The 23,689-nt window shown below is 45.7% G+C and overlaps 1 protein-coding gene across 4 annotated transcripts in view; it reads left to right on the top strand.

Annotated features, from left to right (window-relative positions):
- The window catches only part of CDH11 (cadherin 11), a 148,432-nt gene that overhangs the window by 51,692 nt on the left and 73,051 nt on the right, over positions 1-23,689 (top strand). For all 4 annotated transcript variants that reach the window (XM_033127610.1, XM_033127613.1, XM_033127612.1 and 1 more), the window contains exon 2: positions 5,998-6,122. The gene's annotated coding sequence lies outside the window, so the exon portion shown is untranslated. The remainder of the gene's footprint in view (positions 1-5,997; positions 6,123-23,689) is intronic.

Below are 23,689 nucleotides of genomic sequence, written 5' to 3'. Positions count from 1 at the left end.
TTTTCCATGTGCATTACTGTCAGATGTTGGGATTATTTGTTCAATCACAGGGAGGAGACAGATAAGTAAAAGAAAATAAACTATGGAAGAGGAGGGGAGTTCTGGAGCATATGTGGTTGTGTGTGCCCTGCTTGCTTTGTTTACCCCAGTGAGTCTTTCTAAAATTTTACCAATTGACCGTATGGACGTTCTTGGAACGTTCCTGAAGCTTTGTTATATTTATTTGTGTTTGCTTGACACCTAACCACCCCTCCCCCCACACACACATACACACATGCACACAAAAATAAAAATAAAATTTCTGGCATTTTAGAGCAAAAATAAAATATACTCTCTTGGAGAAAAGCTTTTTATTTTCCTTGTAAGAGTTCTCAGGTTCCATAACAGTATAAACAGACTCAGTGTATCTTTGGGGGTTGTATAGTGGGTGTGCTTAGATTTTTCCCCTTAATCTGACATTTTTTTCCTTTTTTATTCAGTAGAGAAATCATCATGGCAAAATGGGAAGGCAGAGCCTTTGGCGCAAGGGAAATCCAGGTTTGAATTCCCATTCTGCTGCCAATTAGGTTTGTTATCTTGGGCAAGTTGTTTAAGTTCCCTGAAGTTTAATTCCCTTCTCTTGTAGGAATGGAATATAACAAGCCCCTGCCAGTGCTGTTGGGAAGATTAATTAAAAAAAAAAAAAAAGCACATAGAAGCACCAATGCAATATATATGGGGGGTATGTAGTAGGTGGCAAATAAAACTGGAGCTCCCAGTATTGCAGTTGTTAATATGTTAAAGGGGCGAAAGCAAAACTACGTCATTTGGGTGAGAAATAGGGATAAAATGTAGAGTAGCAGGAGGTTCGCTCATATGCTAGATGACTGTTTGTTTATTCATTTCCCAAAGATATTACAAAGGCTGTGAATATTTATTTAGTTCTGCTCCCAATAGCCCTTCTAATAGGGAATTATTTGGGTACAACGAAAGACATTTGTAAATGTGGCTGATAAGACTGGCACTGGACAAGGAGTGTTTTGTTGGACACAAGAATTCTATTGTCCCTGGTTTCAGTTGTCAAGTGCCCGGGGAACCCAGAATTTATGGTGGCAGCACAATGGGCCTTTCAGAGCCCCGCGAAAGAGCTGTGAGATCCCGCTCTCCGGCTTTTCAGGGCTTCTAATCTTTTTATCGGCCCGGACAATGTGGGATTCAGCTCCTGCCTGAGTCTCCTGACTGTCCATTGGCCCTCAGGTATTGTGCGGTAATTATACCATGGTGACAATGGGCTCTCTCTACGCCAGTCCATCGGCGCTTTGGAAACGGCGAAGGTTGTCACTTTGTATTAGGTGCCTCTAAAAGGCATGGCTTACTTAGAAAAAAACGACTAAAGAGAAATAAAGATAATCGTGTTAAGAGTTTGATTTAAAGGGCCACTGTGTCAAATCCATTTGGAGCCCAGGGACTCTTTATGGATGTTTTCTTGTAATTACAGTCAGACAGTGGGTGTCACCCGGCACAGGCAGTAAGGAGCTGGCCTTGGAGATTTTTGCAGTCAGGCAGGAGCGAGGGGCAGCTGGCAGCCCTTCACATCCTAGCGGGAGGGAGCAGAGATCTAAGTTTAGCCAGTGAACTCTGACACTCAGTTTCCTCATCTGAAAAAAGAATGCTGTGGAAATTACTTATAGATTAATATTAATTTTATATTATATGATTGCACATTCATATATGTAAATAGATGAATATTTGTTCTATAGAAATGGTTATCCACCTCCCATAGGGCTTGGTGACTATCAAATATACACTAAAAGGTCAAACTAACGTTTTAAGCATGCACGATTGAAAGCACAGTCTACAATCTTCTCATAATCACAGCGACTAACTATTGGGCGTCTACCTAGCCTGGGTGCGGTATTGCATTTATGATCACTGCTCTTCACAATAATCCTACAAAACAGTTATTATTATCCCCACTTTGTAGTGAGGAAACTGAGGCTCCGAGAATTCTTGCTCACCCGGAGTGAAAGTAGCTTGGAAGAGGCAAAGCATGGATTTTACGTCCTGTTCCCTCACATTCAGTAGCTTACTGCTTACCTCATGAAAAAAAAAAAAAAAAATATATATATATATATAATATATGTATACACACTATCTTATAAATATATTAAAAATAGAAACTATCGTATGAACCATCTTACAAAATATGCTTCACCATATGGTTGTGATATTTGGTGATAACAGGACAGAAAAACGTGCAGTGGTGATTATTAATTGGGTTTATTCATCCCTTCAACAATGTCAGAAACATGTGACACCCACAAAAGGAAAAAGCCCTGTTTCCAGGACACTCAGGTTCTGCTACCTACGAGCTACCCCTTCTCCTGCCTGCAGAACAAGAAACACACAGCAACATCAGCCAAACAACTAGCCTGACAGAGAAGTATCTGGCCGTTGCTTAACTTCTTTGCCCGTTAAAGTTTCGAAACCTTACATTTCGTTTGTTTATGCGGACCAAAATACCTGAAATTCCCTGTTGTTTGTTATACCAAGAAACAGAAATTATCTGTGGACACATACCAGAGAAATAGGTGTGATTTACCCTGGGAAGTGATCTCATTGTGGATTCTTAAAGCTGGAGGGAAAGGAGTAGACTTGTCAGTGATGTAATCCAGCTACGCTTCTTCCTTACTCTAGCATTTGGGCATTGATCACTTAGCCTCAGTTTCTTCATCTGTAAAAGGGAGCTGTCACTGTCTCCTTGGGCTACCCAGATCCCTTTTCTTTCCTTTTTAACTTGTCACCCTGTGTCGTAACCTAAACTAGCATTGTACAAACGCTAAGGGGTCTGGGGATCCTGAAACACGTGTTGATGGAGTAGTGGGTTAGGGACGATTTTAATCGAATCCACATATACTTTCAGCCCTTACCCTCCCCAGCACTGTTTTTGTTGTCGTTGTCATGCTGACAATAATCCTGGCACATACCTAACCTGGCTGAGTCCACATTCTAGAATAAGGCCCCTGCATGGAGATTGATAAGCCCCGGTATGGACCTGAGAGCAGAGATACTAAGAGAGGAATGGCAGCATGATTCGTGGGTCAGAGGGCAGGATGTGGCTCTGTGTGTACCAAGCCTTCTATCCAGTCAGAGCTCACTCTGCCAAAGAAATCTGCCACAGTCACACCCCCCTCCTTCCCTGAGTTTTCTCCTTGGTTTCCTCCCACTTTACTTTCTCCATCCCACTTGGCTTCATGGTGTCCTTTTTCCTGATTTCTCAATCGCTCTGAAATAGCAGGGTCTGTGCCTCTAAGAAGTTCAGTACTGTGGGAGGCCACACGCAATGATGGGAGGGGCTGAGAGAGGCAGTGGCCTGCACTTAAGAGACCCGTGATGGCCTTGTGCACGAAGGGAGGAGTCCTCAGCGTAGGTTGGGGTGGATGCAGTAGTGCTGGGGTGTATTTTTCTGGCTCTGATTCAGGTCTTGGGGAGTCACGAGACGTGGGGAGAGGAGGGAAAATGAACATCCCAACCCAGAGTGCCTGTGCAGAAAGAGAAGGTCTGCAGTATCCCCACCCTGCCCTCTTACACCCAATGAGCTCTTGTTCCCTCCATCAACTCTGCTAAAAGCACAAACACAACTTAGATTTCTTATGCTCTTTTTTACTTTTTTCTTTTCTCAGAAACGTGGTGTGGTTGTATACCAACATTCCACAGAATCCACAGCTCCTCTTTCTCAAAGGTTTGCGGGGATCAGAGCTCATAGACAACCCACCCATCTATTTTTCGCTTTCCTTCTAAAGCTCTTAATTGTCTTTGCAGGCTTTGGAGTTTTATAGGAAACATTTTGCAGCGGGGTAAAGAATGCAAGGGGAAGTAGGAGTTCAATTAGTTTTTATAGATTTGATAAGTGCATTTTTTAAAAACACACTGGCTACAGATACAGTTGTATTATTAACTGACTGGAGAAGGAAACAGAAGAAACACAGGCTTTGAAGTCTGCACTGCTGGATTCCGATCCACCTTAAGTGTTACTCCAGGTGTTACCTGGAATGAGAGTTTTATGCCTTTAAGTGAGGCGGTGAGATGGTTTCATGATACCCAGAGTGGTTATGTTTATTTCAAGATAATACATTGGTGAGGCTGTGGCAAATGTCTGTTCTCTTTCTGTTTATAGTGGTTTAGTTATCTACTTCTGAGTAACATACCACCCGAAAATTTAATGGCTTATAAAAACAATTTATGATCTCTTATAGTTGAGTTGAGTGAACTCATCTGGATAGTTCTTAGTTCGGGTCTCTCATGCTGTGCAGTCAGATGGCTGGAGTCACTTGAAGGTCTGACTGGGTTGGATGTCCAAGACGGCATCTTCACTCACCATCTGGCACCTCGGCTTGGGCGCCTGGAACAGCTAGAGATGGCTGGGCATCTCTCTGTTTGTGTGGCTTCTCCACATGGCTAGCTGGAGCTTCCTCACAGCATGGAGGTCTAGAGTATTCAGACTTCTGATGGCAGCTAACTTCTCCCAGAGCAAGTTTTCTAAGAGTGCCAGACGGCCTACATGATTTCTTATGACTCAGATTCTGAAATCATATTGTGTCCTTGTTGCCATATTTCACTGGTTACCCAAGGACAGCTCAGGTTCACATGGAAGGGCACTACACAAGGGCATGGATATCTGGGGGTGTGGTTCATTGGGGAGGGAGGCATTTTGGGGGACTGCCTCCAACATGTAGCATTATTGCAAAGGAGGGTCCTTCCTCATTAGGTACATGCTGTATGAACTGCCCCGTGTAGCTTTTTCTCGATGGCGCTTTATGCATCTGGAAATGATCTCCGTGCTACTCTGTTCCTGACGTCTTGGGGATAGCACACATAGCACACAACAGGACAGTTTCATTGTTCTTGCTTCAGTCACGGAATCAGGTGTTATGGACAAATTTTAGATTTACAATTCATTTTCAGCCCTCCACCAAAAAGGGTTTTCGCTTGTTGCTGCTGTTGTTGTTTTAGAGAAGGCATTGTGTGTGAGGAGCTATTAGATGGAACTAAGATGAGGCAAGGAAAAGTGGATCTGGGAAAAAAAAAGAAGTATAATAAAGAAAGTCAACGTAAGATGCTGTTTCAGCCCTTCATGCATGCTGAGTTGATCCTAGAAGGTAAAAGCTCTAGAGATGAAGGACATCCAAGAAATCTTTATGCTGCCATGCTCGGGAAGCACTGCCAGCCACCACCTTCTTTGGTTCAGTGTCTCAGTTTTTAAAGATAACAGCTGTTCAGACTCTCCATATTCTTCTCTTCATTCATTCAACAAATATGCATTGAACAGCTGCTCTGGGCTAGGAAATGTGTTAGACACTCAGGGAGATATGAAGATGAATGAGACCAGAGCCCAGGCAAAACACAGCCCCCACAAAGAGACTCCAGAGTGTGGGGTAGTGTGAGGAGGTGGTGGGGATGCAGTCTTGATAAAGAATTGAGGCTCTGTCAGCCCAATGCTCTGGTGTGCTGGCATGTGTATGACATCTCCTGTCACCATTGCCACCACTGTCACTCTTTGCCACTGAGCCTATCATTCCACCAGGAACTGGCAGCACCAGAACAGCATTTCTCACTTTGGGAGGGAAGGTACTTTCTTTGGATTCCAATAACATGTGGGTTCTCTCAGGAACTGACTTTATATCTTCCCTCCAGGTCTGTTGTTAGTGCCCTAGCAAATGCATGGGGGGTACGTAGCGTATTGTAAGAAGCTGGATGTATGACTGCTTTTTACCTTTGTAATTAACGTACCAAATGCACATTTGGCTATTCACAGTATCCTGTGGTACCTCTAGAGCCATGACTGGTTTTCCCCACATGGCACACAATTGTGATAGTTTGCTTACATCTCACTCTCCACACCCGCACTGTTATCTTCTAAGAGAAAAGTCTGTCTTAGGCTCCTTTTGTCTCAGAGGGTATCGCTTTATTTGTTGGCGTCACCTCTAGATTACTGATGATCCATTCCCTTTTTTGCAGAAATCACTGTATTTTCGGCTCAGTGGCCCCCTGAAGATCATTCCTGTCGCCATTTGCTGAGTGACCAATCAGATGGGCGGAGTGTGTTTCAGAAATTGGCAGCAAGTGTCCAATGGGTGAAGAAGGTGAGCTAGACCGACGTTACTGGTGACTGACATGTTACAAGATAAATGGAGGTGGAGAGGATGCCAACAGGTCCACCCCTTGAACCTGCCTTGGTCTGAACCTTCACCGGATCCGAAGTAGTAGTATCTGAGAGGGAAGCAGGCCTGCTTTCCTGGGCTTTGAGGAATGTGATGACTCACTGTTTTGATTGGGTTCTCATTGTTGAACACCTATTATGTGCCGGTACAAGGATGATAATTTCTTTTTTTTTTTTTTTTTTACTATGGTAGATTCAGAGGAGAAAGAAGGAACTAAAGGAGATTATCATTCTTTAACGAGGACTCAGCTTGACAAACTAAGACAACTGCCATGTTGCTGTTTTCCCCATTTATTCTTTTGAAAAGAATTCTTTCAATATGTTAAAACAAGGTGGCTTACACCCCATAAGGAAAAGGTTGCTTGGAGGCTGAACCTATTAGACTTCAAAAGACAGAGCACTAGACCAGAAGCCCTGAGTCGTATTTCAACTCCCAGGTCCAGCCGGCTCTGCTTTTCACCGCTGCCTGCCCATAGGATGATAAGTTCTTTTCTGGACCACAAGGGTGGTTGGACTAGGCTCTCTAACCGTTCTTACGTTTTAAGATCCTACAAAGCCACTTATCTCCTCCATCTGCTCGGTGGTAACTGGAACTATTTTTATAGGATGTCCAATATCTGGATAGGAAATTAAGAATTAATTATACCAGCATGACTTTCCACACGTTCAGGTTCTAGACCTATCTATCCCAATGTCTAGAAATCATTTCCACCTGGATGTCTAGCAGGTACCTTACATGCAGATTCAAAATGTAAGTTATGATTATCTCCTGTAAACCTTACTTTGTCCTGTGTGCCACATGTCAGTGTAACATCAGAATTCACCCAGATCAGAAACACAGAAGGAATCCCAGAGGCCTTTCAATCCCTTACCTCCAAGAGCAATGTATTCATGTTGATTCCTTTTGATTCTACTCTCTGATTATCTCGGAAATATTTTTTTATTTTTCTCTATCCCCACTGCCACCATTCAAATGCAACCGGAATCCTCTTTCTGCCAGATTACTATAATTGCCACCCAACAGACCTTTTTACCTCCAGGGTTATTGCTCCCTGGTCAGCTCAGTGTGATCTGTCTTTCATATATGCATATAACCTGAATGGTGTCCCGAAGTCCAGATGTGATGTGACTTCCCCACTTAACCCCTTTCAGTGCAAGAGATCTGAACTCCTCACAAGCTTCCAGGACCCTCCAATGATGGGGCCACTGTTTTGTCATCTGGACCCATCTCTTGGCCACTCTCTCTGTACATCCAGCCATCACTCTACACATCCACCAGTATCTACCATATGGCACAACCATCACTTCACCAAAGCTCCATAATCTCTCTCTTCTCACAAGCGAACTCTTACTCATTTTAAGTCTTAGCTTGGACCTCGCTCTCTCCAAGGAGTTCTTTCTGATCTCCTAAGACTGAACCATGGGTGGCTGCTAAACAACACTGGAGTAGTCAGAAGTTACACTATGTGCTGTGATTTCCACAGTGGGCTGTGATTATCTGTTTAGTTGTCTGTATTCCCAGCTAGACCTGGAAGTTGTTGAGGGCAGAATTTATCGGGGGGCCACCATGCTCCCAATTGCAAGCACTATATGTGACCTAAAGTAAGCTCTCAATGAATCTTTATTAAACGTATGAAGAGATGTTAAGTGTATTTTGGACAGAAACTGAGGCCGTGGGACTAATATTACCACAGGGGAAAAGTCACAATAACGGCAGCTAACAGTGTTAAGCGCTTACTATGTGTCAGACACATCAGGTATTTAAAGGATTTGCCTCCCTTAATCCTTGCAAAAACCTAACGTGATAGGTACTAGCAATTTCCAAGCTTTTGTAAATGAGAAAAGTGAGTTTTAGAAAAAATAACTTGCCTGTAGCCACATTGCCACACTTTCTATCCTTGGAAATTTTTATTCTTGGGAAGTCCCTTTGGTCTTCCCCAAATAACCAAGTTATTGTGGTCACCGCCTGTGACTGGGACCCGTAAATCTTTGGTGATTTTGCCAGGTGTTTTGCACTCCTATTTTAACGTGGGTCTGTTGGGGGACAGAATTTCAATTTGGAGAGCCCGACCCCAACTCTTTCTCCCTTACTCTGGTCTGTGTGGGTGATGGGAGGATTGATTAAGCAGATGAATGAAAACGCTCTTTGTGGAGACAGAGTTGCACGTCCCCGTAAATGCACTGATTCGATGTGGAAATTGTGCGACTGGCTCCTGCATTAGCATGTTTTGCACTCATTTGCTCGGAGGCCCCGCTCGGCAGATGAGATGCACCCCTTCTGTGGAAATGCCTGTGAATGGTGATCATCTCATTGCTGCCAAGCCAAATGCGGCTCTTCGTTTCATCGGCCCTTTCAATTCTTCAACGGGACATGTGGCTGACGTTTCCTAGTTTTCCAGATAATAGGGACAATTAGAATGAAGTATCCATGAAACAGAGTCAGAAGTTAAGTAGAAAATATTTGAGTGTAATTTCTCTTCTAGGAAATCTGCTAGATTTATTTTCCACTTAGCAATTTAGGACAGCCTATTTTGAAGAGTTTTGGATAGCTTTCATTCCAAGAAAAGGAAGGTAAACTATCCTAATGCTTGTAACACCCTTTAGAAAAACCACAGCATGGTACAGATGGAATGGCCCTTTGATCTTTCAAGCTGAGATTCTCATTTTACGGAGAGGATTTTTTTTTTTTTTTTTTGCCTAGAAGGTGGAAAGGACTTGTTAATGATCATACTGGAAGGTTTTAGAAAAACAGCTTTGGCTCAAGACTTAGCTTCTTGATCCCCACTCATTTCACAATGCTAGCATTTCTTGAACACGTACCTATGACATGCCACACACACAGGCAACAATCAAAGAGTACTTTTCCTTTCCTGAAGGAACTGACAGTTAAGTCAGTTTGTATAAAGCACTCAAAATCCAAGTAGGAAGGGAAAGAGAGGGATGGGGGGTGGGGAGAGAAAGAGAAAGACTTGTAACAAATGGTGAAGAAGTAAGTGGTTTGGGCTTAGGCACCAGCTCTCTGGCTGATTTCCAGAGAGACACACTGGGGCTTCCATTCCTGGCATACTTTTCTTACTTAGGTACCTCCTCAGAGCAGGGGAGGAATTACCTGAGTAGCTACAGGATAGGACTTCTGCTGCCTGCTATCCCATTGGGCTTTCAGTAGGGCACTGGGGCACATACATGAATGAGTTGAAGTGACAGGCATTTGTCCTTATGCTCATGAAAAGCGTACACGCATTGAGACTCTCCTGAGTGATTATCAGCAGGGTCTGCTGGTCACAGGTTACCCAATTATCTTTCAATTGCATAAAAGTCAATCCCAAAAAGCCACTAGGTGGGCAGCTCACCTGGCTCTGCATTGTCCCTGACAGTTGGGAACGTTGGCAGCCTGCCTCCTCACCCCCTGTGCCTGCTGGGTCTGTCTGTGCATGCACATTTCCTATTTTGGGATGTAGGCCACTGTGGAGAAAAAGGCCAAGTATCTGTCTGGAGCTGGTGTTACTAGAATTATAAACAGACACTCAGTTCACTTGCTGACTACTTTGCAGATCTTTAGTGTGTACAACGCAACTGGCACTCCTGCAATCAACTAAGGATTACAGGAAGCTCTCCGTGCCAGGCTACGTGAAGTTTCTCCCTTTGCCCAGATCGATACCCAGGGAAAACCCTCAACCACAGTGGTGGTGCTTCGGTCCTGCTTTATTTAACTGATGATGAACAGAATGCAGAGGCCAGTCCTGAGAGCACCACCGAGAGCTGGTATTTATCGAGCGTGCCCGTGTGCCAAGCACTGTGCTCCATGCTTTACACTCATGACTTTGAGGTCACCAGAACATTGACTGGTTAAGTGCAGTCATTGCTGGTTCTTTTATAGGTAAGGACACTGAAGTTCAGAGAGGTTAATAAACCTACTGATTAACAGTGGGGAGAGCTCCTTTCCTAAGAACTTCTCTTCCAGTTCTTTTTTTTTTCCTTTTTCATCTTGCCTTCCAGTCTCAACCACGTAGGAGGGCAGTTATATTACAGTTCTTTTGGTATGGCCATGTCTTGACTCTCCACTGGGGTTTTCAGGGGACCTGCTGCTTCTGGTCTGTTCAGCAGTATACAGCTGAATGTACTCACTGAGTGAGAGATGACACCCGGGCAGAAGAAAACAGAACGCTGGATGTGTTCCCTCCTCAGCCATCTCTTTAGAACCTTTCCTCCTGTTTTCACCCTTGGACGAGGTACTGGAGCTACAACAATGAACCAAATGCACATGCCTCTGGGAATACAACAGTGAAAGTAAAGTCCTGCCTTCAAAGAGCCCCCTTTCTTTTGATGGAGTCAGGCCGACAGGCAAATAACCATAGCACAGGCAAAGAGTTTCTGCTAGACAGCTTCGGGGGTCCATCGGAACACCAAGGAGACGACTCTGACAGAGGAAATCAGGGCCCGCTTCAGGGAGGAGGTGGCCTTTGGGTTTAGACAGGAAGCAGGAGTGGGCATTTACCAGGAGAAGATCAAGAAGGATTTTTCAGGCAAAAAGAACAGTCTAGAAGTTTTGGAGTCAGTGTTTGCCCTGACTAGGTGGTTTGTTGGTTTTCATTTTTATTATCTTTATAAATAGATAAGACGGTTAAATAGACGAGGATGGTGTGAAATTCAAAAGGCGAAAAAAAAAACGTCTCCAGAGCATTAAGTCTCCTTCAGTGCCTCTCATCTAATCTAGTCCATGAGTTTCCTTCTCTGAGGCAACTACTATTTTTGGTCTTCTACGTGACCCTCTAGAGATTTTCTGAGAGTTACAGCCACACACATCAAGGTAGTGTCTTCCAATACATTTGTGGATGTAAAAGGCACCCAGCCATAAACACGGTTATGCATACTGTTCTACGCCTTGTTTGTTTTGCTTCCTTTCTTCTGACTTTAAATTTTCAAAAACATTTCAAACTGACAGAAAAGTTGCAAAAGTAATACAATGCATTTAAACCTTTCATCTAGAGCAGGGGTGTCCAAACTGCGGCCCGAGGGGCCAACTGCGGCCCGCAATCCATTGTTAATTGGCCCGCAGCAAATTCCAAAAATATATTTAGTTTACTTAAATAAACCAGGTGAGGCAACACGTACTTCACCTCGAGTGAGTGGCCCGGCTGTTTGTGCATTTTACCGCATATGGCCCTTGGTGAAAACCGTTGAAAAAAGTTTGGACACCCCTGATCTAGAGTCAATGGTTCTTTTTATCATTTTTCCGTGTCCCATGCAATGATGTGTATGAATTTAATCCCTCATCAAGGTCCAGCTTGGCTGTCAGTTACCCAGAGACCTGGGCGAGCATCCTCTCCCCAGCGCTTCTGTAGCAAAACCAGGTGGACTTGAAACCGAGAATATGTTCTCTGTGTCCGTTTCCCCAAGATGCCATATGCAGCAGCTCCATCCCCAGGATGGAGATGGCAGCAGGGGGCAACTTGATACCTGCCCACCTGTGCTCATCTTTGGGAAAGGGTCTTTTCCTGGGTCTTCAAGTGCTCACCTGAAGTGCTTACAAGAAGCCAGTGTCCTGGGCAGGGGAGCATGGCCCCATGATCTGAGGTGGGAACAGACAGTCCAGGTGAAATCCAATCACTTCATTTCTGACAACTGGACATTTAGAGAGTGTGACCCTTCTGTTCTGGGTGTCAGAGCCCACATGGCACAGGCAACAAAAGCTGGTGTAGGATTCCCTCCTTTGAAAGATGAAAGTATCTGAGCACTGCTCAGGTTATGGGCGTGCTTCCTCTGTGCTTTACACGGCGTGGAATGTTTGTACTCAGTGTGAGAGGCACTTTGAATACTATGACAGGCAGGAAGTAACCCAAGAAGACAGCGTTGCAGCCAAGGGCTCTGGGCCAAAGAGGATTGTTTTCAGGTATTCATTCATTCATTCATTCATTCATTCACTCACTCATCAAGTAATTCCTGAAAGCCTTGGGTGGCATTCTTTCATGCTTTGTGCCAAGACATGTGCATGTTCTTTGTAGTCTGGGTGCTTAAGATCTGTGGGGTAACAAGCATATAGACATATCTCAGCCGAATAAAGCAGTCGAACCTGAGAATGGTGGGGTGAAATCTGCACGGAATGTGTTCCTGACCGTTCATTAACTCATTTATTCATACATTAAACACATTTACTGTCTGCTTGCTTTGTGTGAAATCCACTTTTGCACCTGTGAATAAGAGCACTAGAGTTCCCATTTTCGTGGAACTCATGTGTCAGTGGGGGGGGGTATCCCCCGGCCCCTGGCTAAGTCCATTTCCTTAAGTTGGTTCCATCAGGAAAGCTCAGCTGCTCCCAGAGTGTTTCAGGACAAAATCAGGCCACTGCCCATCAGCCCTGGCTCCGTGTGATTCCTAAGCCACAGAATCACCTTTTTCCTCTGGAGGCAACTAACCCAAATTACCCTGTGCCCTGTGGGGACTCAGAGCTCAAGGCAGTTTGAAAGAGCAGAGAAGGAAAGGTAACAAGCCATACTAAAATCTGCCACCAATTAATTGTGTCTGCTGAGGACCTAGAAGGGCTGCAGCCAAATACCTGGCAGAAGCCTCCCCTTGGAAGCTTTAGAAAAATTGTGGAGGGGCCAGTAAGATCATCTTTTTAAGAGGCTCTGCATTTTAGAATCTAAGCACCATTCTAAATGCCGTTAGGTTGTCATAGCAACAGTTCTTATACTTTTTTCCTAAGGAAACAAATTTTTAAAAGTCGGCTGCACACTTAGAAGAGCTCGTGAGAAGGTACCTCTCTAAATGAATGTCTGGCAAGTTTCCTGCAGCTCCGCCTTTCTGTCCGTAACGGATACTCCCAATTTCTCTTCAGAATTTCCACTTGAAAAATGGACCCAGGAGGATTGTTATTCATTTGCCCTTAAATCTTTTACATCATGCTTTGGGCAAAGAAAGAAAAAGGCTTTGTCGCTTGTTGAGTTCCACTCTTGAAGAGGGTTCGAGCGGGACCCCTTGCTGGCAGGGAGCAGCCGGTGCTCCTGCAGGAACCGCCGAGATGGCTGCTGCTCAGGGCCCTGGGCGTACGGCCGGCGGCAGGCCCTCTGCCCCAGTCCTTCTCCGCCAGCTGCAGCAAGGTTTCTCCAAAATCCAAGTTGCATCAAGTTGCTTCCGTTCAAAACCCCAAGCTTTAGAAGCGTGTGTTCCCTCACGCGATAGAGCGCAGGGCCCTCTGCGTGGCTTCTAATAAGACTGACATATCCAGTCCCCACTCCCTGTCATCTCCTGACGCTCCCCCATCCTGCCGTTTTCTTTCCGGCCATGCTGCATTGCTGGTAGTCCCCACGCAATGCACGGCTTCACTCTCGATTCTCTTGCACGAGTTTTGCTTTTCTGTCCCCATTTATCTGGGTATGCGAAGAAGGAGCCTCTCCTCCAGGTGGGGTTCCCTGACCCCATAAGATAGAGCTGATCACTTCTTCATCCTCAGTCCCTTGGATCCTTCGGGGTCTCACTCTGCCTTCATGAGTCCTGGGCAACTTGGCCTTCAGAAGCTTCTTTTTCCAGAAGAGTATTAAATATGGTATTTTATGATTGCCTTGGTCTAAAGATGAATATAATCTTCTACCCTAAAAGGTCAGTTTTCCTTCTGACTTTAAAAGAAATGAAAACTTTCCTGTGTGAGGATGTGGGGAAAAGGGAACCCTTGTGCCCCGTCGGTGGGAATGTAAATTGGTGCAGCCACGATGGAAAACAGTATGAAGTTCCCTCAGAAAATTAAAAATAGAACTACCTTATGACCCAGCAATCCCACTTCTGGATATCGATCCAAAGAAAACAGCCGCATATTCATTGCAGCGTTATTTATAATACCCAAGTCATGGAAACAACCTAAGTGTCCATGGATGGACAAATGGATAAAGATAATGTGATGTACACATAATGGATTATCACTCAACCATAGAAAAGAAGGAAATCTTGTCATTTGTAATAACATGGATGGACCTCGACGGCATTACGCTAAGTGAAATAAGTCAGAATAAGACAGAGAAAGACAAATACCATATGATATCACTGATATGTGGAAGCTTGAAAAGAAAAAGAAAAAAACCAAAAACAATCTTATACAGAGAACAGATTGGTAGTTGCCAGAAGCGGCGGGGGTGGACACGATGAGTGACGGTGGTCAAAAGGTACAAACTTACAGTTAGCAAATAATTGAGTTCTAGGTATGTAATTTACAGCATGGTAACGATAGTTAATAATACTGTACTATGCATTTGAAACCTGCTAAGGGAGTAGATCTTAAACGTTCTTACCATAAGGAAAAATCGATAGCGATGCGTGGTGACCAGCACTAACATAGACTTATTGTGGAGATCATTTCACAATATATACGAAGACTGAATCGTTATATCGTATACCTGAAACTAATATAATGTTATACGTTACTTATGTCTCAATAAAAAATAAAATAAAAAAGACCCTAAAGGTACAGTGCCTGATAGAGAAGTTGGTGTTGATATCCCTTCGTGACCTCATTGCCATTTATTTGTGTAGAAGTGTGCAAGGTTCTTGAGGGTGGGATGTGGATGTTTAATGCCACGTCTTCCATCAGTGTGTGGGGTGCATGCGCACGCTTGGTAAACAGGCCTTCACAGGAAGGAGACCTGGTCTCCATCTACCTGAGCCTTCTGCTGCCCAGAGCTTTGTCAAGCACTCTCTGATAAGCCAGTGCTTACTGTTCCAAGTCCATTTCCAAAAGGGACAACATCCTCCCTTCCCACTATCTGCACAGCCCTTTAAAACATTTCTCACAGAGCTTTCTTGTGCACTGTCCACTTTGACCCCTTCAAGTGGTCATTCTCCATCTCTTTCTATGGAAGAACAAACTGAAGCTCAGAAAGGTTACACATAGTCTAGAAAACAGAGTTGTCTCTTGCCCAAGGTCACACATGTTACATTGCAGAAGCATGAGTCTATTCCTTTTTCTTCCCTCCTCAGGAACAATGCCAATGTTCTTTCTATCAGGCCACAGAGTTACCCACCCAAATTAAGGCAGGATTGCCTCAATTTCCTTTAACTTTTCTGGACGTACCAGGAGCTGTTAGAAACAGGAGATCCCAGTGTAGGTAGACGTGCTTCTAAACTGAACACTGCTATGCAGTACCCAGTTCCCACTTCATTGGAGGACTGGTGGTCTTAGCTACTAGGAGTGCTCTCATCAGAGAACCTTCAGCTCTCAGACCCTTTAGGGTTTTCCTCAGTTGCATATATTAACCTCAGCCAAGGTCCTGTCCCTTCCTGGGGCCTCCGACATCTGATGAGTGATCAGTACAGGTTTAGCCATCTCAGCTCTACTTGAGATCATTTGGAAGGCCATCCTTCACCCAGAGCACCATGCAGGGTTGTCTGAGGCTGGTGTTGGGTGTGCATCCCATCGTACCTTCTCTCTATGTCCATTCCTGCTTCTCTTCCTTTCCCTCCCACATGTAGGAGGCCGTGTTCTGAAGGGCACCCCCAAATGAACATCCCCATGTGAAACCGTCTCAGAGTTGGCTTCCTAGAGAACCCAACCTGCCACAGACTCTACTGAATATTTTGCAACAAGCCTTGTGTCTGTGCATGAATACACCAGAGTCATTTGTTCCTTCGTTGTTTTCACTGAATGCGTATTCACTGGACACTCAGTGCTGGGCAAGGTACCAAGATACTGTGGGGAACAAGACAGGAAAGGACCGCTGCACACACAGAACTTCAGCCTCCTACTCGGAAGGCAGATTTTAATACTGTTTCTGCATTCCGATCGTGCACCTCCCAGAACATTCTGGCTGCCCCTGCCCTTTGGTGGAGGACAAGAGAAATCTCTCCCTGATGGCTCTGCAGAATAAATGCTGTATCCCAGGGGTCAGAGCCAGGGTCTGAATGGCTTCTCTTCATCCATCCTGGGGTTTCTCTGTTATCTTTGCTTGGCCCTCTCGGAGGGCGCGGGGTGAAGTCTAGGTTAGCAGGGCCGGAACAGGAGAACCGGCTGTAATGGCTGCCCCGAGTGAGGGCTGAGGGGGGTACTGAGGTGCACATGAGAGGGCAAAAGGGAATCAGACTGTGGACCGGAAGTTGACTTGAAAAGACAAAATGGAGGGGAGACAGGTCTGGATTTCATCTGGAGCAGGGGGGGAAGAAGGGGTTGGAGGTTTCCTTGCAGTTGCCCATAGTCCTCACTTAAAACTATCTAATGACATCCCATCTTCATCAGAGTAAAACCCAGACCCTAACTAGGCTGCCAGTTGCCCTCCTTCCACTTCCTGTCACTTCCCGTCTCTCTGCCGTTGCTTAGTTTGGCTATTTCTGTCCCTTGAGTGGGCCCAGCCCCTTCTAGCTTTAGGGGTGTGGCACTTTCTGTTCCCTCAGTCTCAGTCTCCTCAAATTCCTGGCTCTTTCTCATCATTTAGGGCTCAGCTTAAACACTGCCCCCTAAAAGGCCTTTCCTAACATGACAGCCTGAAGAGCCACCGCCATCCCCCACGCCCGCGTTACCTGACATTTAATCACCCTGCCTCAGGGGTCCCCGCAGTCAACACAATTTGTGACTATCACGTCCATTTCCTTTCATGGCTTACTTTTTATCGTGCTGCCCCTGTGAGATTCGAAGCCCCACAAGGTTCAGAGACATGGGCTGCTTCGCCATCCCCCTCATGTCCCCAGCATCAAGAGCAGTGCTGTGCACACGACCAGTAGCTCAGAAAGTACTTCTGGAATGAATGACTGTAGTAGTCAATACCTAATGCTCATGTGCCTCTTCTGGGTTGTCAGGAATACAGTGGAGCAGGGCCTGCCTTAGAAAATTATGTGGGGCAGAGGCCTGGAGCATGGGCTCGCCCGTGCGACTGTGGCGAGCAGAATCTCTTCTGTTCCTCATTCTCTCTCTCTCTCTCCGCTCCTCCTCGGCCATCATTTAGATCTAAGTGGCATCGGTTTCCACTCGTGGGATGCTAACAGCTGCATAATGGCCCCCCCCGCGTGTGCATCTGTTAACACGAGCCTTTCGGCCTGCTCTAGCTTGCCTGACCTGTCTCCCACCAGGAAAGAATGTGCATCTGTAACACCCTGGAAAATTGGGGCTGACATGTTGCTTGGTACCCAGAGTGGTTTCACTCAGGCAAACACAGAGAATAACAGCCATGCCCTGAAATGCTTGAGCAGGTATCAATTGGAGGGACGTTCCAATAATCCGTGTTTATAAAGCCCGTTGGCATGGATTTTTAAAGTAGTACTTTACCCCACTTTATCCTCCACAAATGGTGTTTGTAACCATTGAGATATTTTATTTCAATTACGTGCCAGTGTTGTAGGGAGAAGGGTTTCTGACAATAGCAAGGCATAAGCCATTTTTATTGTGCTTCTATTGCTATTCCCATGGCTAAACTCGACTGGACAGTTCATTAAGATAAAAAATTAGCAGCACGTGCTTTGGAGAGAATAATCATGGAACATGACAGCTTGCGGAGGCACTGGCATTCTAAGAAGCAGACAGAGGACAAACGCACTGGTCTTCGGAAGAAGTGGGGCCACTAGCCAGTCAGTCAGAAGCCATGCGTTTACCAAGCACCTACTTACATGTTCAGCCCTGAGCAGAGGTGCTGGGGGAAGGAAAACACAGGAAACATGGAATTTGCCCTCCAGGAACATACCATCTATTTGGGAAGACCTGGGAGATTTCAGCTGTCAGTCGGGGGTCCGCAGAGGGGAACACATCAAGTACTTGACACTTTGGTACTGACTTTTAGGTCAGGAGTAATTCAGTGTGCACTTGAGAGATTTCTTAGACCTTGAAGAATAGCAGGATGTTGATTACTAAACTGTGTTCTAAATATAGTAGCTGCTAATGGCTGTGAGTTTGCTTGTGGGGGTAAGGAAAATGTTCTGGAATTAGATAGTGGTGAGTTGATGCATAACTTTGCAGGTATACAAAACGAAAAACAAAACACTGAATTGTACACTTTCAAAGGGTGGCATTTATGATATGCAAATTATATCTCTAAGCTGTTATGTTTTTAGGTACTCTACAAACTCTACACAGCTGAATTATAGTAAATTGTTTTATAGGTTCAGACAATCGGGCTTAGTTGGAAGAGAGAAAAGGGGTGGGCAGACTAACATCGAGAGAAAGGAAATATATACCCATTTCACAGATGAGGAAATGCAGAGTCAGATGTTCATGCCTTGCCCCAGAAGCCACAGAGCTGGTAATAATAGAGCAGGGCCTTCACCTCTAACCCTTCTGGTTTCAGTGCTCACATGCTTCCACATCACCCTGCCGGTGCCCAGAAAAAAACAGATCCATGAATACAGTAAAGACCCAAATGACAAGGATGGTAACAGAGAGTAACAAGGATTTGCCTCTGCAGAATGCCCTCGCCCTTTCTCCCATCTGTTCTGAAGCCTCCCTGTGAGGAGCGATCAGTATGTGTGTGTGTGCACAGATGCAGAGGTGGGGGGGGTGTCATAGGAGAAAAGGGGGACCGAGAGAAAAGATTCCAAGGCTGTTTTTGCTGGCTGCATAAAGAACGCTGCGTCCTCTTCTCCAGGTATTCAGGTGTTTCCACCTCCATTTAGGGCTCTGGTGTCTCCCTGGACTTTTCTTTGCACCGGGTTTCCCCAGTGTGTGCCGGATTTCTACATGAAACCATAGACACGTGGGGTCCTCGGATATTTCGAAACAAGGCTTGGGATTAGATGTCTTGTCCGTTAAATATAGAAGGCAGTGCTGCTTCGCTTCAGCTCTGTAGAAGCAGATATGCATTTCTATTGTAAAGCACATGTCTAGATTAAATCATTATCACCCCTGCGGTTTATAAGAGAGCTTTTTGATGTCATTCTCAGCTTACGAGCGTAAATAATGGGTCACAGTCTCATCCTGTTGGACAGGATGGAAATCTAACTAAGGATTTGTAAATAAGGCTGCATTTAATTTATTTTCACGGGGACGTTTTCTTCCCCAGCCGACAGTGGAATAACAGCATCCTGGGAAACAGCCTGTGGAGAAATCACCAGGTATTAACCTCAGCGGTGAGATCAAAACAAAAGCTCTGCCTGCGATCTCCCGCCAGAGCCCCAATCCAGGCCGTCCCCCCTGTTTGGCTGCATTCAGGAAGCGTACATAACATTAGATCTCCAAGGAGTAAAAAGGAACTGGGATTCATGAAATGGAAATCGTTCTCAAGCAGCAGACCTCCTCTTTCCCCCTTTCATTACAGTTTTGTTAGCTTTAAAGGAGTTAAGAGGACCATTAAAAAAAAAACCCACCAAGATTAATGCTTAAAGATGACTACAATCACCCAATAATCAGTGTCTACTCTATAGGGATTTTGTGACAACTGAAGGAGGTATTACCTCTAATGCGCTTAGACCCACACCTGTCACATAGAGAAGGCTCCGTAAACAGGACTCAAGGGTGGTGGTGATGGAGATGCACGAGTCTACACAGTTTCAAATATCCAGGTGTTTCCAAATGCGGGGCTCTGTAGACAGACGTTCACAGTGATGGACGGAATCCAGTTCATAGCCAGGTTTTTACCACTTGTGCGTGTAGTCTTACACTGGAGGGCCAGCTTCCTCTGGAGCTGGTCTGAGTGTCAGCCTATGGTGGTGGCAACAGGCACGGCCTCCCCCCATTCCCACCAGGGCTCTGCTGGCCCACAGGCTGGTTACCCTGGGTGGGGTGCTCCTCTGTGCAGAAGGGAGCCTGTGACAATGCCCTCGGAATACAGGAGAAGAGCTGTGTAGGCAGGGGTGGTGTCACACGAAGGGCCAGCAGACTTGGGTTGTCATTTCTGTTCTGCTTCTGTCTCACTGTTACTCGCTCGTGCTTATGTTTTGTTGTTGGTCTTCTTCTTCTTGTTGTTTTAATTCATCCACATCTGCAAAGTCCTTTTTCCCATACAAGGTAATACATTCACAGGTTCTGGAAAGCAGTATGTGTCTGTACATCTCTAGGGAGGGGGCGTTCTTTTTCCTCATAGGACTGTTGCAAGGATCAAATGAGATAATGCAAATGAAGTACCTAGCACAATTCCCAGCATATAGTAATAACTCAATAAATGTTATTCTCTTCCTTAGAATTGCTGATAATCACATTTGCATGCATACTGCCAGGAGATAGCTGGGGAGTACCCTGCTTATAATTCTCACAGCTCTGCCCTCGGGCAGGACCAGTTTCCCTGTTTGGCAGTGGCTGGAGGATTTCACTCATCTTAGCCCTGGAGGGAAGCCAGTCTGCAGAGATAGTTTGGTCTGAAAAATGCTCCCTCCAGCAGTGTTAGGTTGGCCAAGCTTTGCCTCTTTTCTAAGCCTCAGCTTTCTTATTTGTAAACTGGGGGGAGAGGGAGGGCCTTAACTCCGGGTTTCTCACTTCTGTTGAAAATCTAGGAACTACAATAATTGATCACAGGGGAATCAAAAAAATGTACACGTTGGTGGGAAGGTATGTTTAGCGACTTCTCAGGGAAAATGGCCTGTTGCAAAATTACAGCAGTCATGGAAACAAGGGGCACCCCCCCCCCAGCCACCCTGAAGCCCACACAAGGGTTCCTAACTGGGTGCTTCTGGCTCAGAGCAGGCTAATGACATACGGGGGAGGCTGGCACTGGCTGCTTTCTATAATGAGTGGATCCGCAGACAAGTGAGGATTTTGAGTTCAGGCATCCAAGCTTAAGGTGGGGGCTGATTGTTCTATTTTGAAGCCAAAGTTGTTGGTGGATCCAGGATCGAAGAGGAAAAAAGTGGGAAGGGGAAGAAGCCTACTACGTATCAGACACACGCTGGCTGCTGTCTTCATATCTTTTAACTCCCACTGCTTTGCCCTGTGCAGGGGAGCATTTTATCCTCATTTTTCAAATGAGAAAACAGAGCCTACGAAAAATTGAATAATTTGCCTGGTGCCTCACAGCTGGTAAGTGGCACGAGAAGAGGGAAATTGAATTAATACTTCAAATCCCAAACAGAGCTTCTTAGCTCTCACAGCAGGCCCTGCCTTAGCCTAAGCTATCCGGTTTTGTCTCCGGGTGACAGTACACAGTGCAAGCCCCTCTGTCAGCACCCTTGAATGTCTCCACTCTCTCTCCCTAATAGATAGAACCGAAGGCCAGCGTATATTTTTTCTGTTCCAGCATTTTCTCTTTCACCCAAAGTTCTTCCAAAAATCATCCCCGTCTCCCCTGCCACCTTCCTTTCAGCCTTCTGTTTTCTCATCTCAAATTCCCCATTACTTTGGACAGAGAGATGAGTGATGGATGTTCTCAAACAGATTGAAACTGCAGCATCCCAGGGAGCCGTCTTCCCTTCAGAGTTCACCTCCCGCTGGGAGCAGGACACTACCTGTGACACCTTCTCCCATGATGATCTCTCTGGAACTATTTTGGGCGTCTGTGTTTAAACCATTTTAGAAATGGCAAGAGTGCTGTTGGGAGAATATTGGAAGCTCGACAAAGGTATCCAGAGACAAGATGAGAGCAGAACGTAAGGATATGATGCCACTTCACCTGGGTCTTGGTGAGCAGAGACTTGAGGCTCTGAGGAGGTGGGTCTGCGTTTCTTTTGTGACTGGGAAGCTTCCCCATCAGGACATTGGATGCCTGGGTTCAGGTGTTTACACAAAATCAATCCCTATAATTGAAAACGAAGGTCCCTATGGAGGAGGAACACAGCAGGCGCCTTGCAGACAGATGCAGCGCCTCTGAGTCCTGAGCAGAATGAAGCCAAGCCTTGAACCAAGCACACCTTGCAGTTCTGACCTGGTACAAGCCACAGGGAAGTCAAAAGGCCCTCGGGGTGGAGAAAAACAAATACATAAGCACCACAGAATTTTCTTCTCTATGAGAAAGGCTGTACTAATTGGGCAGGCCCCCTGAAAGTCAAATGCTGAAAGTGAAGTCTCTAAGATCACATGGCCAGGGGGCCACTCACTGGCTGTGTGATGTTGAGTGAGTTACTTAGCCTCTCGGAGTTTCAATTTCTTCATCTAAAAAGTGGGGATAGCATAAGAGAAACCCATAGGGCTGCGTGCAGATTAATGAAATAAAGCATGTAGCGTGCTCAGCACAGCACTGAGCATGGAATAAGCACCCAGTGACTGAGGCACCTCATCGTCGGCTGTGTCCTGGACACATAGAGCCAAGCTGAGCTGACGGGAGGCCGGATTTGGGGCCGATTTGGGAGCTGTCCTCTTACAAACAGAAACTCTGTTCCCCTTCGAGGAGCTTTGTGCTTTCTTGGATTCTCAGGCATGATTCTCAGCCTAAACCCTATTTTCAGCAGCCTTCATATTCACAGATCTCTCTGAACATTGAAGAGAACGATGTATTCCTTTGTTCTCCATCCCTACAACGAAGTCCACCTTACCCCTGTCGGCTGGAGTGTCCAATGAGCTGATGTTTGTGAAAGCTCTTTGTAAATTACAGAGTGCTGTAAAGTATAAATTACTATGAGGGCTATTCTCCCAGGGCATTTCATAAACAATGTTGAAAATTAAGGACGCATACTACCGGTATTCAAAAAGTATTTATGCCTTTTTAAATGTATAGCTACTAACCATCCGCAGATGGGTTTGATAACACTGTCTTCAATCTGATTTAAATATCAGTAACCCCCGACAGAGAGCGACTTTCTCGCAGGGACAGTGCAGGAGATGCCAGCAGTGGCATACCGTGCCAGTGGGGCATAACGGTTAGCTGCGCAAGCTCTGTGCTTCCTTGGGGTTTGAAGGCTGCCTACTGATGTGCTTTGTGACTTTGCCCTGAATTAGCAACGGTCTTCTGAACCTTACTTTTCTCCCTGTAAAACACAGATAGTAATATCATCCTCCCTGAGTTATCGTGAAGAGAAAATCAGATAATGATATAAAGACCCGGGCATATTACCTAGTGCAAGGCACCTGGAACCCTCCTAACACAGCCCCCTGACTAACAGGTGTACTCTTTTGCCTTAGGCCCCCTCCTTGAATCCTTAATCTGGGTTAGAGCGTAGCCATGAGCTGGGCTCCCAGCAGCCTCACCAAAGTCACTGCCTCCCCAGCTCTGCGGCCCGCCTCCCAGCGCATTGCTCACCCTGCTGACCTCCAGGCCTCCCAGCTTAGTTCCAGCATGGCCAGGTCTTTGCAGATCCATGCCTCCTCTTGGTAAATCTGTGTGTGTGGGGGTGGGGGAGGTTGGGTAGAATGTGGAATGGACTGAATGAAAGGCAGCCTACTAAAGCCAGTGTGAACGGGCTGAATCCCTGGCCATGTCCCTCCAATGGTGAGGAGCCTGCCTACGCTCCAAAGACCCTGCGTTACCAGCCAATCCATTTGGACAGTCCAGACACAGCCATCCGCCACGTCCATACTACTTCGATAAGAAACCAGAGAAATGTAAAATTGACCTCAACACTAATAAGCTCTGGGGCCACCGCTTTGATGCCGATAAGGATAACAGGTAGTGTTTATGAAGCACGTACTATACGCCACACACAGTGCCCGGCACTTCAAACGAGTTA

Source organism: Rhinolophus ferrumequinum, chromosome 15, assembly GCF_004115265.2.
Source record: "Rhinolophus ferrumequinum isolate MPI-CBG mRhiFer1 chromosome 15, mRhiFer1_v1.p, whole genome shotgun sequence".
NCBI lineage: Eukaryota > Metazoa > Chordata > Mammalia > Chiroptera > Rhinolophidae > Rhinolophus > Rhinolophus ferrumequinum.
The sequence above is the reverse complement of the archived record's forward strand: the minus strand, read 5'-3'. Positions and strand labels throughout refer to the sequence as shown.